We start from the raw sequence: 15,566 nt of genomic DNA on the forward strand, positions 1-15,566 counted from the left end.
TCGCAGACTAACCTCGATGTAAATAAAAAGCGTCCATAAATAAGAGTACCCGCTGCTGGTAGGCCGAGACCGTAAATTTTCCTCACGCACTCTTCTCTAGTACTCGAGCAACTAGTTCCCTCTGAAATATTATCTCGGATGTGAAGAGAATTGCTTCTCTAAAAAGGTCACTCGAAGGTGTGAATGGAAGAGAGCGTACTCTGGGGTTCACGATGTCCCCGCGACAGACGCACGTTAATGCACTTTCGAACTGGCACTGGGACCCCGCCTGGCGCAGGTGAGAGCGGGCGCATCGGTGCGCCGCCGAGCTCCCGGCACGCGTCAGGGTCCCCTGGGCTTCAGTACAGGTGCTGTCCCGCCGGCGCGCAAGCGCACTGCCGCGCGGCCGGGCTGGGGGGGGCGCCCGACGCGTCCAGCCGTTCGCAAGTGAGAATTTAGGGGGCAGATACCCTGCCTCTGCCTTTAGACATATTTTTCCGGGTTCGACCTCACAAACTCGCCCACCCGCCCTGCAAAAATAACATGTGAATACCCTATGTTCAGCCTCTTCACCGCCGCCGCCATTTCCAGAAGTTTCCAGTCACATCCACTGCCACGGTCGCGACAAAAAGAGACTTCACAGCTCTCCAGCCCCGCAGCGTCAGCGGAGTCTGCGCTGCTTTCTTGCGCATCCCTAGGTTCCCCCTCTGTTTTCGGGCCGATGACGGCGGAGGGAGACGGCGATACTGGGTGGGTGCGGCAAGAGCCGAGCAACTAGAGAGGAGTTCCGGCCTGCACCCCCGCCGCCTCTCACTTGGTACCTTCCGACTCCTCCGCCCCACGGCTCGGGAAGCTTCTCCATAGAGTTGAAAAGAGCGGCGGGGTAGCGGGGAGGGGCTGGCGGAAGGGGCGGGCAGGCACTGGGGGCGGGGCGGTCACGCCGCCCGTCCCGTGCCCGCGGAGTCACGTGCCTGTGTCGCAGCCAATCGCCGAGCGGCGCTGTCCTGGGAGCGAGGAGGCTGTGGTGAGAGACGGACGGAGACCGGAGATGTTTTCAAGCCCGGCCTCCGCGGCGTTCGTGGCGGTTGCAGCGGCGACGAAGACAACGACAGCGACGGCATCACCGAGGCACTCGTTCAGGGGGTAAACCCTCCTGCGCCCATCGTGCCTCGGGTCCGTGAGGGTGAGGGGGGCGTGGCGACAGGCGAGGAGGAAGGAGGGGCGCGGTTTCGAGCCCCGTCCCCGGCGCTTGGGAGGAGACCCCTCAGTTCTGCGCTGCTCCCGTCCCCCCCTCCCCAGAGCAAGGTAGGGGACGCGCCCTGCCCACCCTGTCTCGTGCCGGCCGGCCTGTCCAGGAGCGGCCCGCGGCGCCGCAGGCCTGACAGTGACAGGCCGTTAGTGGCCCCGGCGCGGGTCCGCCCGCCCGCCGCCGCCCCTCCAGGAGTCCGGAGGAGCCGCGGCGCGGCCGGGAGCTGCTAGCAGGGCGGGGGCGGTGCGGGGGGACTTGGCGGGGCATCCCCCGCCGCCGTTCCCGGGGCTGGGCTACCGCCGCCTCCCGGAACATGGCGGGGTCGGAAGGAGCGTGTGCGTGCGAGTGTGCGCGGCCCGAGAGGGCGCCGCCGGCGTGCCGCGGCCGGACCCGGCGGGGCGGGGCGGGGCGGGGAGGGTAGGGGCGCGCCCGGCCCGCCGCGCGCGCCCGCCCGCCGCGAGCCAGGGTGCGGGCGCGGCCGCAGGACACCGCTGCGGCCCCTCCCGGAGGGAGCATCGGAGGTACCGGGGTCCAGGGGAGAGGAAGATGAAAGGGAGAAGGGAAATTGCCGCTTTAATAGTCGCAGGGGAAAGGAGAGCGGCATGCTGCAGCTCTGTCTTAAATGCCAGTGTAATCTGTCTTTGCCGCATTGGGCAATTGGTTCTTTTCATGGTTCTGCAAATGCTCATTCTAATGGTTTTCGTAGACCCTTGGACCACGTCAGGTTCTTAGATCTCATTTTGAGGGGTAATATGGTGTGACGCATCCTCGAGGATCCCAAAGCGTTTAATAAACGGTTGTACAAAGAGGTTACCGAAGCCCAGCTGACAGCTGTTTTAATAATAACAGAAACAGTTTGGGATGGGAGTTAACACTATTGCACCAGTTGAAACCGTAGGAAACATTTTAAGCAGTGTAGTCGTTGACATTGTAATTTCTACTGGACACCCGCGGCTAAACTGCGAACGCGGGTGAAATGGGTTGCAGATTCAGTGATGTGTAAAGCCTTGGAATTATCTGTAATCCTGAAGTTGAAATGAACCTGTGTTCTTAGTCGTACTCCTTTTTTATTTTAAAAAGGTTTACGTAAGTTATGAAGGAAGGCGAAACGGTAAAATAGCTATTTTAAAATAAATTGACTGTTTATTAAAAACATATGCTCAAGTAGGCTGTTACAAATCTCGGGCACTGATCTGTTTCAGTTTCTTCAGTCATTATACAAAGGCTTTCCTGGAGATTAGCTCAGAACTGGCAGAACATATGCTCTATTGGTGCCAAGTGGCTTAAAAACAAAATGAGATAGTGTTGACTATATAAGATCAAGTCATTATATTAACTAATCTTGTTGGGAAAAGTCTTTAATTTGGGCTAAACGCAAAAAAACATTTAAAGACTCAAAATGTTTCCCCAGATTATAGGCAAGAGGAGAAAGGTTTTACTAAAAATCTTTTATAAAGTTGACACCAAGTACTGACTAAATTTCTTTTAAAGGGAGGTGTGCAGTCGGTTTGACTAAAATCAAGCTTAACTACTCAAGATATGTGTTATATTTTAGGGGCAGGCAAGGTGTTAAAATTGAACTAAAATCTAAGTGTTAAGTGGTATTCATGGAAGGAAAAAAGAGAAACAGGATGCCTTTAATGTTCTTCATCTCATAGTTGTTGTTAGTATGGTTTTATGAGCAAGCAGAGCTGGGAAAGTGAAAATCTAGGGTTGAGTATTCCATTAGGAATATTTGAGGAAGAATAGAGAGAACTAAAATACTCCAATGAGGAAACAACTTAATAGGTGAAAATATGTTATTCAGTCTCTGTGGTTTTCTTGAATGTCAGGAATATCAGGAAGAAAAGAAAAAAAAAAAGCCAGAATTTTGTTTGGAGACAAATGCCTCCTCAATGGAATGAATTTAAAATGAAGATGTTTTTATCAAGGTGCTTATATATTCCTTTTTGGTCCTGTAGAAGTTGTTGGAAAATGTGATAGTCTTCTGAGGTAGATTGTTGAAAATGGGAGTCAGTGGGATATTTGAAAAACAGTTTGTTGGAAAAGAGGTCTTTATTCTAAGGAGTAAGAAGAAGAATAATAAAAATATTCAATTTGTTGGCATTAGTTGACTGGTAGTTAAATTTTCCTCATTCTCATGTTTAAGAGCATTATTACACTGAAAAGAGAATGATCTATGAGATTATTTCCATCATAGTAAGAGGTTTAGGCTGTTTTCTGTATATAAACTTGATGATACTGAATCCGTATCTATCAGAAAGGCATGAAAAAATTGTCTGATAATTCGAATAGGTTGCTTAAGAGTTGTTCACATCATTTTGTGACTTGGAACTTGTTGCTAAAATTAACGTTGAAATGTATTTCTAAAATGCCTGTGTTGTGTAAAGGGTACAGTCATGGTGATTTGTCCTTAGAACTGGAAGGGAACTCAAATTTTCTGGTCTCTTTTCCTCAAGAGAAATTAAGTTCTGGTAAAGTGAAATGACTTACCCAAGTCAGTACAGCCTATTTAAAAAGTCTGTGGTTGGGCCTAGAGATTCCTTTCTGTGAAAATGCTAATACCTCTTTCTTTAAGAAGTAGTTTTATGGAGTAGTGGAAAAAATACTGAAATATAAGTGATAAGGCCTCAGTTTAAATTCTTGATTTAAATAAAAAATCTTGATTTATTACTTCCTAACTGTGGTTCTTGACAAATCACATTAACTTTGAGAATCTTCTTAATCTACAAAAAGTAATTTTCCTAAATAATTTACAGGGTTGTTGGATGGAACAAGTATGATTACATATGGAGAGCACAAGGTAAAACAGTAAACTTCTATACATATAAAAAGTGGCAATATTTAAGAAATAGTTTTACTGTGTTACAAGGTGCCTAGATCCCTAGGTTTTTGCTTAGCCTTAGCTTTATTGTTTCCAACACCTGCTGTTTTACAGATTATAACTCCCTGTAGATACATTGTCTGATCCCCACTTAGTTCTAATCTTAGTAAAGTCTCTTATGAACATTTTAAATATTGCAGTTGTTAGAGCCTGACTTCCTCTGGAGAATATGAAGTTTCTCCATATAGCATTTGAAAACATTCTCATTTACACTCATGCATGCATAATCTGTTTCTTTAACACTGGCTTTTAAAAAGTAATAGTGAAAGTATCTTAGTTGCAATGTTAATTTGTCTGTTGCTAGTTTCCACATATGGCAGTAACAGGAGATAATTTCCTTCCTAAACTCAGCTTTTGAATGGTGTGTTGAGGTTATCTTGTACATCTAAAAATATAGAAATGTTCAGACAGTTTTTGTTTGTTGGCTTTCGGTGTTATGTTTAAAGACCTTTTCTTCTAGTGCTTTAAATTGATAATACTGGAAACACATATGTGAATATTGTTTATTGTGTTACGTAGATTACCTGTAATCTTGAAGCTAAAAGTTATGAAAAACATTCATTGAGCGCTTAGAATATGAATGTTTCTGTGTTCAAAGTTTTAAGTAAAATATTTAAGATAATTTTCAAAATAACCCTGTTAAACAGGTACTATTATTATTCTAACCTATGGCTGAGGAAAATGAGGCTTTGAACTGTTAATGCGATGTGTAGATATTCACAGACCTAAAAAAAAAGTGACAGACTGTTATTGTTCCCGTTCTTAACCGTTTGTCTGTGCTCTGCCTCTCATTAAGAGTGTTTAGCTGATTTTGAAGTTTTAAGGCAGTGTTTCTTAAATTTCAGACTTTGTGAAAATGTCTAGGGGCCAGCTATTCTACCTTCTACTGTGTTGGTCAAAAAAACAAAAAGAAAAGTAAACGCTTTATGAGAATCTTGGAAGGTAGGCAGCAAGCCTTTTCTGAGATGTTGAGATAACTTGGGGTTTTTTTATGTTAGTTGTCAGAAGCAAATTAATCTCACCAGCTACAGAAGGACTAGGGTTAACATTACAAGAGTTGATTTTAACAAACTCCACCTTGATGTTGGTGCCATTTTTCTAAAGAAATGTATGTGACTGGAGAAAAAAAGATCACTAACCAGACTCATTTAGGACTTTTTATAAGTAATTTGCTTTTATAGTAAATTTGTCCATTTTAAAAAATTGCATCTAAGACTAGATTTTCCAATTAATGAGACCCTCCAAAATTCCAAGAAATTCAAACTCTGAAATTCTTAGAAAATTAAGTTTAAACACAGAAATGCTTCCAGATTGAGATAAGTAGAAGAGGTAAACATGAAGCTGCAAGTAATAAGGTGGAAATAACTTCTTTTTCTTTGGCATCTTAAGTACCATCTCTTCGTTGGTCAATACCTTAATATTTGCTTATTGCACAAAAATTGTTTCAAAATATATAGTAGTTTACTTTTCTGGCTTTTGGTTTGTATTTGGGCCATAATTGGGGGAAGTGTCACAAATATTAGTGATAAATACCATATTTTCTCTTTTTAAAGATTTTTTTTATTTTTAAATAATGTCTATACCCAATGTGGGGCTTCAAACTTACAACCCCAAGATTGAGTCACATGCTCTACTGATGGAACCAGCCAGGCATCTCCAAATATCATATTTTTAAACTATTTTGTTACTTGAAAGAGGTGTGAGAGAATCTTGTAGCTTCTCAGATTGTTCTTCCTCCTACATAGGAGTTTTGTCTGCCTCCTGAATTCTAATAGAGAATGAAAACCATGCATGTGTGGTTCTCTCTTCCTAGAAATAGCTGTATTGACTCAGGATACAAGATAATAGTATGTAAGAATTATGGTGCTGTGTAGTTCACGAGGAATTTTTTTTAAATTTATTTGAGAGAGTGTGCACAAGCATGAAGGGGGATGGGGGGGAGAAAATCCTAAAGCAGAATCCCTGCTGAGTGGGGAGCCCAGTGTGGGGCTAGATGCCAGGACCCTGAGATCATGACCTGAGCTGAAATCAAGAGCCGAAATCAAGATGCTTAACTGACTGAGCCACCAAGGCGCCCCAGTTCATGAAGTACTTTTTATATCAGATCCCTTGAATTTCCCAACTACTGTGAGATCAGTAAAACATCAGTTAACCTGATGGTGTTGAACCATGGGTAGGATCCAGGTTAAAATTCTCTGGCAAAATGCTAGACTCTTGAAATTCACTTGAGAAAGAGAAGCATTAGCAAATCTAAAGGAAGAGAGAAAAAAACACACATACTTTTATTCTCTTTTCTACCAAAGGCACGTTGTACTCAGCTTTCATTCTATTTGTTATACTTCTTCTGTTTGAAATTTAAGCAGGTAGAAATACTAAAAACCTTCTTTATACCACTTTACTAATTAGTGGTGATTGATAATGACAGAGGAGAAAATTAAAATTTTACAGAATGTTTCTTACCTTAATTTGCACAAAAATATTATAAGGTGGAAAAAAGCCTTGTTACATTCTGTTGTTCTATACCAAAGTCTTGCAGCCTCTGAATTAAAGTAAGTCCTTTTTACCAGAGTTTAATTTTGAGTATTTGAAAGTTACTTGGTGATCAAGTTTAATTTTATTGAGCTTCTGTCCTTAAGATACTGTTAGATACTTTCATATATGTTATTTTAATCAATGATGAGAGTAGGTATGTTACATATCTAATTACGAAGATACTTGAAAAAGGTGTCACTGGAATATTTCCAACTTTAGATACTAGTACTCATGAACTAACTTGAAATTTGTAAGTGCTATATAAATGTAATTTTGTTACTTTAAGAGAAATTTTTCTTAAGATCAACCTAATTCATTCATAGATTTATGTTGAGGTGGATCATTCAGTGGTGGTTATTGAACCTTCAGAAATTATCCCTGACTTCCAGTGTTCATCCCAAGAATAAAGATGGATGTTCTCTTTAAGTTGCATTGAACAGGACAAAAAAATACCTCTTTACTGAGTTTCTATTTGTCCTCATATCATTGAAAGTAAACAGGAATGTTTGACAGAAAATTGGCTTACTCATTCTTCCTTTTCTTTGTCCTTTTTCCTCCTCCTGGCTCCTCCTTCCCCCTCAGACGCCAGTGTTCCTTTGCTTTTGCAAACACCCAGTGGAAAAAATCTATACCTGTTGGTTGACAATTTAAATTTGTGTTATTAGATTTAAGTATTACCACTATATTTTATATTTCAAGGCTTTTGTCTTTAATTATGGTATGAATATTGATTTTAGCTACAGGAATTTGGGTATTAGCTAATATATCAGGAAATAATCATTTGCATTTTGTTTTCTGTGAATTGACACTTCATATCCTTTGGCTATTTTTCTCTCTTTGTCCCTTCTTATTGGAAATCTCCAAGAGTGGCAATCAAGTATTTAAACAATTTCAAAAACACTTTTATTGTGTTTTTAAATTATAAAAATAATATATGCTTATTATTAAAATAAAAAACTATGTAATGAAAGAGTTAACAATTCTCCGACCTCCCCCTCTGGTTATTCTTTGTATATTAGAGATTGTTAATCTTCTATATGTTATAATTATTATAACATTCTGTATGTTATATTTATCATTTGAATCAGAACTTGCATTTTGCAGCCTTTTGGCAAACCCCAGAAGAAACTGGCTCTCTCCAAACTGTTAACCTTACTGACATGATAACTCTTTGGGCTTTTTTATTATGCCTTCACACCCCGAGTCCAAGAATTTCTCCTGTCTATAATTTTTGTGAACTCAGATATTAGGGAAGAAGTAGCAGAAAACAGAATCCTTTGAGCATAGTGGAAAACTGGAGTCTAACATTTAAGTCATGTTTGTTATGAAGTCAAGTTTGTTATTAAGTCATGTTTGCTATGGACCGATACAGGTGTAATTACAAGTGTTCTATGATTGGTAATAGGCTCTCCACATAGCCTTTCATTCACTCCTAACAGTGACCTTGTGAAGTTTATCTTATTCCCATATTTTTTTTTTATTTTTGAGTAATCTCTATACTCAACATGGGTCTTGAGGTCAAGACCCCGAGATCAAGAATCACATGCTCTGCCTACTGAGACAGCCAGGCACCCTGTATCTGAGTTCCATTTTAGAGATGAGATTTGTTTAAAATCTGTGGCTGTATTGTTTTCTCACAAAAGTACACCTTCAAAGAAGTTGGTGATATTATTAAGAGAAAAAAGGATAAAATAATAGATACATGTTTACCCTTTTAGGGAAAAGTAATTATTTTGTGTTACGGATTATGGATTTTTATGAAGAGTGAAAGGGCTTGAATGATCCACTCTGACAGTGTGATAGTTTATCTCTGGGTATTGAATTTGAAAGTAACTAGAATTTTTATCTTTTTACTTCTGAATCTTCAAGTTGAACAAATATTACGAATATAATAAAGATTTTAAACATTTCATAGTTAACAAATTTTAAATAAATGTTTCTATGAACAGCATTGCACTTACTGTTGAGGCAGATGTTTGGGAAAATACACACAAAGACATTATTATGGTCTCTGTCTTTTTTAAGGGTTTACTCTTAAGTGAACAAAACAAAGACATGTGAAATGTTTTGTTTTTTTTTTTTTAAGATTTTATTTATTTGAGGGGGGTGGAGAGCATGAGCAAGGGAAGAGCAGAGAAAGACTGACAAGCAGACTCCGCACTGAGCATAGAGCCGGATGTGGGACTCAATCCTATGACCCCAAGATCATGACCTGAGCTGAAATCAAGAGTTGGACGCCTAATCGACTGAGCCACCTGGGCACCCCACGGCAGTATTGTTCTTAAACATCTAAATTGCTTTCTGGTTGGTGTAGAAAGGAATGTGGTAAGCCCTGCAAGGACGTAGATCGTGTCTGTCTTGTTCAGTGCTGTACACCCAAATTTCATCACACTGTAAAGAGTCACTATATTTATTGAATGACCAAGAATCACCCCAATGCCAGTGACAGGAGAATGATTTGATTGGCATAAGAAGACTAAGGGAGGAAAGATAGCACATGAAATTACTAGGATGAAGAACTTAATAAAAATGAATTTGCAAGATGGGAAATGATGTAATGCAGATTTTCTTAGAAAATAATTGTAGAAATTGTATGGAATTCAATGAGAGACAAGAAGATCATTGATAAGGTTGTTAGGTTTTAAGGTTTTAGGTCCCAGTGCTCTAAGCACATACCTGAAGAAGATGACATTCTCTGCTTGTATGGAGCTTGAAATCTAGCAGGAAGAGATAGTTACTTAAAGCAAGGATCCATAATTAGGAAGAGGTTTTGTAAACATTTTGAAATTATATTGCAAATTCCTTAATGAATATGCTTTCAGGGTCTGAAATAGGTCTGTCCAAAAGACTAAGAATCACTGACTTGAAAATTCTAAGTTCAGTTTTGATCTAGAATTATTATATTCTTAAATAGTCCTAAACTTGTGTTTTTAGGCATTATTTTTTTTTAAAGATTTTATTTATTTATTAGAATGAGAGAGAGAGAGCACGAGAGCGGGGAGGGTCAGAAGGAGAAGCAGACTCCCTGCCGAGCAGGGAGCCCGATGTGGGACTCGATCCCGAGACTCCAGGATCATGACCTGAGCTGAAGGCAGTTGCTTAACCAACTGAGCCACCCAGGCGCCCTAGGCATTATTTTTATAGTATATTTCCTTTTGATAGATAAAGCTGTTTTAATATTGGTACTATCAGTGAGATGTGCCTCTTTTTTCCCCACTTTATAACTTTTGTGTGGTTATGTATCCAGAAATGTTTTCTTTTTTTAAAAGTAAGACAAAATATGCATGTATTCCTTCCTGTGGGGATTGGAGTTTTCACTATACTACTGTTTTCTTGTTACTTTCTTACAGTTATTTTAATACATGGGATTTACTCTGTTCAGTTCCCCATTACCGTATTTCTCCTTATCACTTTCTTCAGTATACTTTGATAAGGAACCAGTTTATAATTCTAAATTGCTGTGGCCAAGAAAAGCTACCAGTAATACATACATACATTACCTTAAGCCAGTTAAGAGCATGTTTTAAGTTCCCTGAAATCCCTGCACTTATCCTGAATTCTTGTGTGTAGTATAGTAGGTAGGTTATGTTGGACAGTATGCAGGATACAGAAAAAGTGAGGTAGCAGATAACTACTAAAATAAAGCCCAAACAATTCAACCCTGGTGTGAAGTCATATGAAAGCTATAAATTTTGGCTCTATTTTGAAGCAGTGTTACAACTGATGCTGTAGTTGGGTCAGGGTAGGAATAGTGTGGTATGCAGATTAGAAATAATTTAATACTTCCACTAGCATTGCTCTCTCATAAGGTACTATTTTCAGCAGCTTCTCAGCTGCATAAAGAGTTTGGGCATAGATAAAGATGAGTTTCAGGATCACAGGTTTATAATTACAGAAGCAGTGATTCTTGTAAACTGTTTTTTTTATTAATGCCATGATCTTTATCCTAAGTCTCTTATATTTTTATGTACCATTGTCAAAAGTATACCAAATTATCTAAACAATTAAAAATCCTTCCATTTGAAGGTAATGTGCCCTGTCATTTTAAAAGAAAGAAGTAAAAGTAAGTTAAGGCATTACTTGGAATTAAACTGTGAGGAGTATTTACAATGGCACCAGATTTATGTTGTCTTTTGAGGGGCAGGAGAGGGGGCAAAGTTGAAATATCAAAACCTTTTTATTTTGAAATATTTCAATAATATAAAAGGTACAGGAAATAGCATAGTGACCTTCCTGGGTACCTATCACCAGCTTAAGAATTAAACATTACAAATTCAGTGGAAGCCCCCTATATGCTTTTCCTGGATCTGTTTCCTCGCTCCCTCAGGCTATCTCCCTTTCTTGGTACAAACTTCCCAACAGTGGCATTTCCCTTTCTCTAGACCTATGTAATTTTGGTTCTTTCTTCAAAGTTCCCTTCAATGACCTCTTTCCATTTTAACTTTATTCTGTATTGTATATAATAATATATATATAATAGTAGGAGTGGTCTGAGAAGGGGAGTTGAAAATAAGGTTGTATACATGAGGTAAAAATTTATCTTAAAATCTAGGAAAGGGAAAGTCAGATTTCAACACTGTACTATATGCAGAACAGAATTGATAAAGTAGACGTAAGAATAACCTAATTGTTTTTAGGAAGGTTAGTCTGATAGGAGCAGTGTGGTGTAGTGGGTCTGAAAGGAAGTGATGATTTGCTAACTCATTTTGATTGACTTTTTTCCTCCTTATTACTGTATATTGGTGAGATTTTACTTGGCCTCCCAAAACACTTTATTACTATTTTGGCAGAAGACAAAGGAGCTGGTGGCAAAATGCTTAATAATGAGTGTTTCTAGTTTTCAGGATTTGGGTAATTACTCCTGACCCCTTTTAGAATCTGTTGACAGTGAAGTGAATACATAGATTCTATTAGATTTCTACTTTAGCCATTGGTAATTTTTTCAGCTCCCAGTGCCGGCAAAGCAAGGAAAGCTACGCCTAACCATTTTCTCTGAGCTGTTGCAGCCCTCTACTGGTCTATGGAAGTTACAATTTAGAACCTTGTGGGGCTAGAAAGAGGTCAGGAACTCAGCAGCTCATTTTTAGAATCTTCAAACTTTAGAAGTCATTTATGCCACCTCTCTCAATTGCAGATAAGTAGTTTATATAATACATCTTAACAATTCTGGAAATAAATGTATATGTAGATGTATTAGATACCCAGGGCAAATAGATCATTGTAAACACAACTGCCTGTATTATTTTCTTTAAAAGTCTAAATATATTGTTAGAATGTGGTCCTTTATGGTCCACTGTTTGGCAGTGTCAAAAAACATCTTTTTATCACTAATCTCTTTTGTAAATATTGTCTAATAAAGCAATGAGAATTTTGTTTTTTAAAAATTTGAGATATTATTTAGTTGCTACTGTTAGGAGATAAATACAACAGACATGCTAATTGCTTCTTTTAAATTATTTTCTTAAGATGTATTTATTTGAGAGAGTGCGCATGTGCATCAGGGCAGGAGCAGAGGGAGAGAATCTCAGGCAGGCTCCTCACAGTATGTTGCACACTGCCCTGCTGCCAGAAGCGGGGCTCGATCCCACGACCCTGAGATCATGACATGAGCTCAGATCAAGAGTAGGATGCCCAACCTACTGAGCCACCCAGGTGCCCCTTGAATTGTTGTATTTTAAATTACTTTCAGCAACTTCCTGTTGCTGGAGCCAGAAACTTGGGTGTCATTCTAACCTCCTTGCTATTATTTACTATTCTCCCTACCTCACAATCTGATCATTATACTTTAAGTGGTCTACTTGTCATTCATCTGGTTTCTCTTTAGTCTGTCTTCCAAAGTTTCATCAGCAACACCTTTCTAAACACTATTTGAATTATGTCACTGCCTTTTTTTAAAAGTCTTAAAGTGCTTTTTGTCATCACTAAGATGCTACAACATAATCACAAGGTGCTTCATGATGTGATCCCTTCCTTCTTTCTTTAGATTCATTTTCTACCCATTGTGCTTTAAATTTTGTTATCCTTTCAATATGGCCTGCTTTCTTGTGTGGGAGTGTGTGTCCAAACCTGTGCACATGCTTATCCTTCTCCTTGTGCAGCGCTGTTCATATCTACCTGCCTGGTGGTCATCCTCAGGACTGTCTTAATGTTACCTCTTCTTGAAATTCCCCAAGCACACCCCCATATACATGCACCGGAGTTGGGTAATCTCTTTGTGGTAGGGCTGCCTTATTTCTGTAACATTGTTCCATATAGTAATTAACTTATCTTTTGCCCCTTAAAAACAGTAAATTTCCTTTAGGCTAGAATTGTGTCTTGTTTATCTTTAGTTCCATTGCTTAGCATATAGATGCTTAGTAAATATTAAGTGATTGAAGATTGCATGAGCGGGCGCCTAGGTGGCTCAGTCAGTTAAGCGTTTACCTTCGGCTCAGGTCATGATCCCAGGGTTGTGGGACCCCCCCCGCCCCCACATCAGGCTCCTTGCCAGCAGGGACTCGGCTTCTCCCTTTCCCTCTGCCCCTCCCTCTGCTTGTGCTCTCTCTCTCTCTCTATGTCAAATCTATTTTAAAAAATTGCATGAGCAAACTGGGATATGATAGCTAAAGGAAATACCCCTAGTTAAATAGTTTAGCATCACATATTCATTTTTTGAAGTTATGAGGAGAATCAGTTTTTCTAGACCAATACTTGTTGGACATAATTTTCACCTTCTATCTATATTGAGGAAAGAGGTGGGGGAGATAAAGAATGGTAGAATTTTAGAGCTGGATTGGACCTTATTTAAAAATGACAAAACTGAGACCCAAAGAGTTAGAGTTACAATAAGAACTCAGGTCTTCTGGTACTTATTTTGCTAAATTTCTCCTAATATGTTTTGCCTTAGGCTTGGCTGGGATTAGTAGATATTGGTTGTTTATATTTCAGGCAATTGGGGTATCTAAATATTACTCTCTTTTGTACCATAGGTTTACTTTTGTGTAATTTTGAGAGTAATATACACATATAGCTAAACCAAATTGACCATTTATCTTGTATTTGTTTTGTTTTTTAAGATTTTATTTATTTATTTGAGACAGCGTGTACAGGCAGGGGGAGCAGCAGACAGAGGGAGAGGGTGAAGCAGGTTCCCTGCAGGACAAGGAGCCCCGTGTGGGGCTCAATCCCAGGACCCCGGGATCATGACTTGAGCTGAAGGCAGATGCTCAACTGACTGAGCCACCCAGATGCCCCTTGTATTTACTTTGAGTAGTCTTCTGAATTACCTGCCATGCTTAAATTCCTGAAAGATACAATATTTAGCAGCACCAGCCCAAAAACAGCCCATATTTACTGGATTGAGCTTCTGTCCTGAATCTTTTACTTCCTTTCCTATTCTGGTGGCTGGGTTAGAAAACATAAAACACACAAAAGTACCTTTTACTTTCCCTCTACCTCTGTCTGAGGCAGTTTTTCGCCTGTCATCTCGTTATACTTTCCCCTAGAACATCATAGTTCTCCAGAGCAAACCAAATGGAAGTTGACCTATTTTATTATTTTTTAATTTTTATTTTTTTAGATTATACAAGTACTACATGATCATTATAAAAGTTAATATAAAACTATAAAAATAGATCATAAACTTAAGGACTTTTAAGAACATTGTTTTAAGGACATTGTTGAGGACAGTTTATTTTAAAGGATGTGGATGTTTGTCTTCATCTTTTGCTTGCTGTTGGTTAAATTTGTCATGTTTATGATACTAATCTCTTGGTCTGGAATACAACTGTCATATTCTTGTGGGAAAATATTATGGAATAGCTGCCAGAAAATTTTGTGGTGAAAGTTGGCCATTGGTATGATAAAGAACGCACAATCCCCTCTCATAGACTGAATTTTCCCTTGAATGGTTTAAGTAGGTAAGGGGGGGGAAGTCCAGTTAATATCTCAGAAGCATGCATTGTGAGGCCTTTTCCATTATTTTTTTAGAACCAGGTTTTTTTTTTTTTTTTTTTGGTCAGATTGAGAGAGTGAGAGAGCAGCAGGCAGAGGGAGAAGCAGGCTCCTCTTTGAGCAAGGAGCCTGTTGCAGGACTCGATCCCAGGATCCTGGGATCATGACCTGAGCTGAAAGCAGACTGAGCCCCCCAGTCATCTCTTAGAACCACTTTTAAAATGTGAGGGAATTGAGCTGTATGGTCTTTAAGTAGGAAATACTTAGTACTTATGTGTAATGGCTTATACTTTTTTGCGTGTGGGGGGGACAGCAGTAAGGATGTCATAATTTTTTAATAATTTAAGCTATCATTTTTGCATTCATAGAAAAATAGAATTTGGAGTGAAATTATTCTAAACCTCTTATTCTGGAATCAGAATTTTGGAAGGATAGGAGATCTGCATTGTCATCTAGCTTAACATTACTTTCAAGAAGAGACAGAAATACTGAGATGTGATGAAGGTCAACCAAAACATCAGTGGTAGGTCTCAGAATAGTCTTGGATTTTAGGTTCCAAGATGAAATCATGGAGAAAGTAATGGTTACTTTCCTAACTGAATGACTCTTAAGGATCATTGAATTCTGTTGCTATACTTTGGTCCTTTACTAGTTGCCTTTAAAAAAAAAAAAAGCAATTTTGAAGGAAGCATTTTTACCCCCAAAGCAGCTGCAACCCAGTGAAAGCTGAAACAGGAAAAATGGAATTCTCATTCCATGCTTATGGTTCTATCTTTACTTTCTTTGGGTAGAATGTAAAATTAGTGGTGAATTTAGAGGGCAGTATTTGAATATTTTATATGTACCAAGGACTATGCTAAGATACCATTTTATTTCCATTTCTTTATCAGTTGAGCTTTATCATTTTGTAATATAGATGAAAAATTTAAGTAACTTTAACTTTGTTTTTCAGTTGTAACATAATCTAAAGTGGATGTTTTGGGGACTTCT

The 15,566-nt window shown here is 39.2% G+C and overlaps 1 protein-coding gene across 4 annotated transcripts in view; it reads left to right on the forward strand.

Annotated features, from left to right (window-relative positions):
- Positions 1 to 979: 979 nt before the first annotated feature.
- ANKRD12 (ankyrin repeat domain 12) overlaps positions 980 to 15,566 on the forward strand; it is a 122,497-nt gene continuing 107,910 nt past the window's right edge. For 2 of the 4 annotated variants that reach the window (XM_025886868.2, XM_025886869.2), the window contains exon 1: positions 980 to 1,284. The gene's annotated coding sequence lies outside the window, so the exon portion shown is untranslated. Of the gene's footprint in view, positions 1,285 to 1,725; positions 1,750 to 15,566 lie in introns of those variants that run through there. The other 2 variants (XM_073898528.1, XM_073898529.1) reach the window with 2 other exon arrangements.

The sequence above is a fragment of the Callorhinus ursinus genome, unplaced genomic scaffold, assembly GCF_003265705.2.
Source record: "Callorhinus ursinus isolate GAN/ISIS: 27379988/994484 unplaced genomic scaffold, GSC_fseal_2.0 scaffold11, whole genome shotgun sequence".
In the NCBI taxonomy this organism is placed as follows: Eukaryota; Metazoa; Chordata; class Mammalia; order Carnivora; family Otariidae; genus Callorhinus; species Callorhinus ursinus.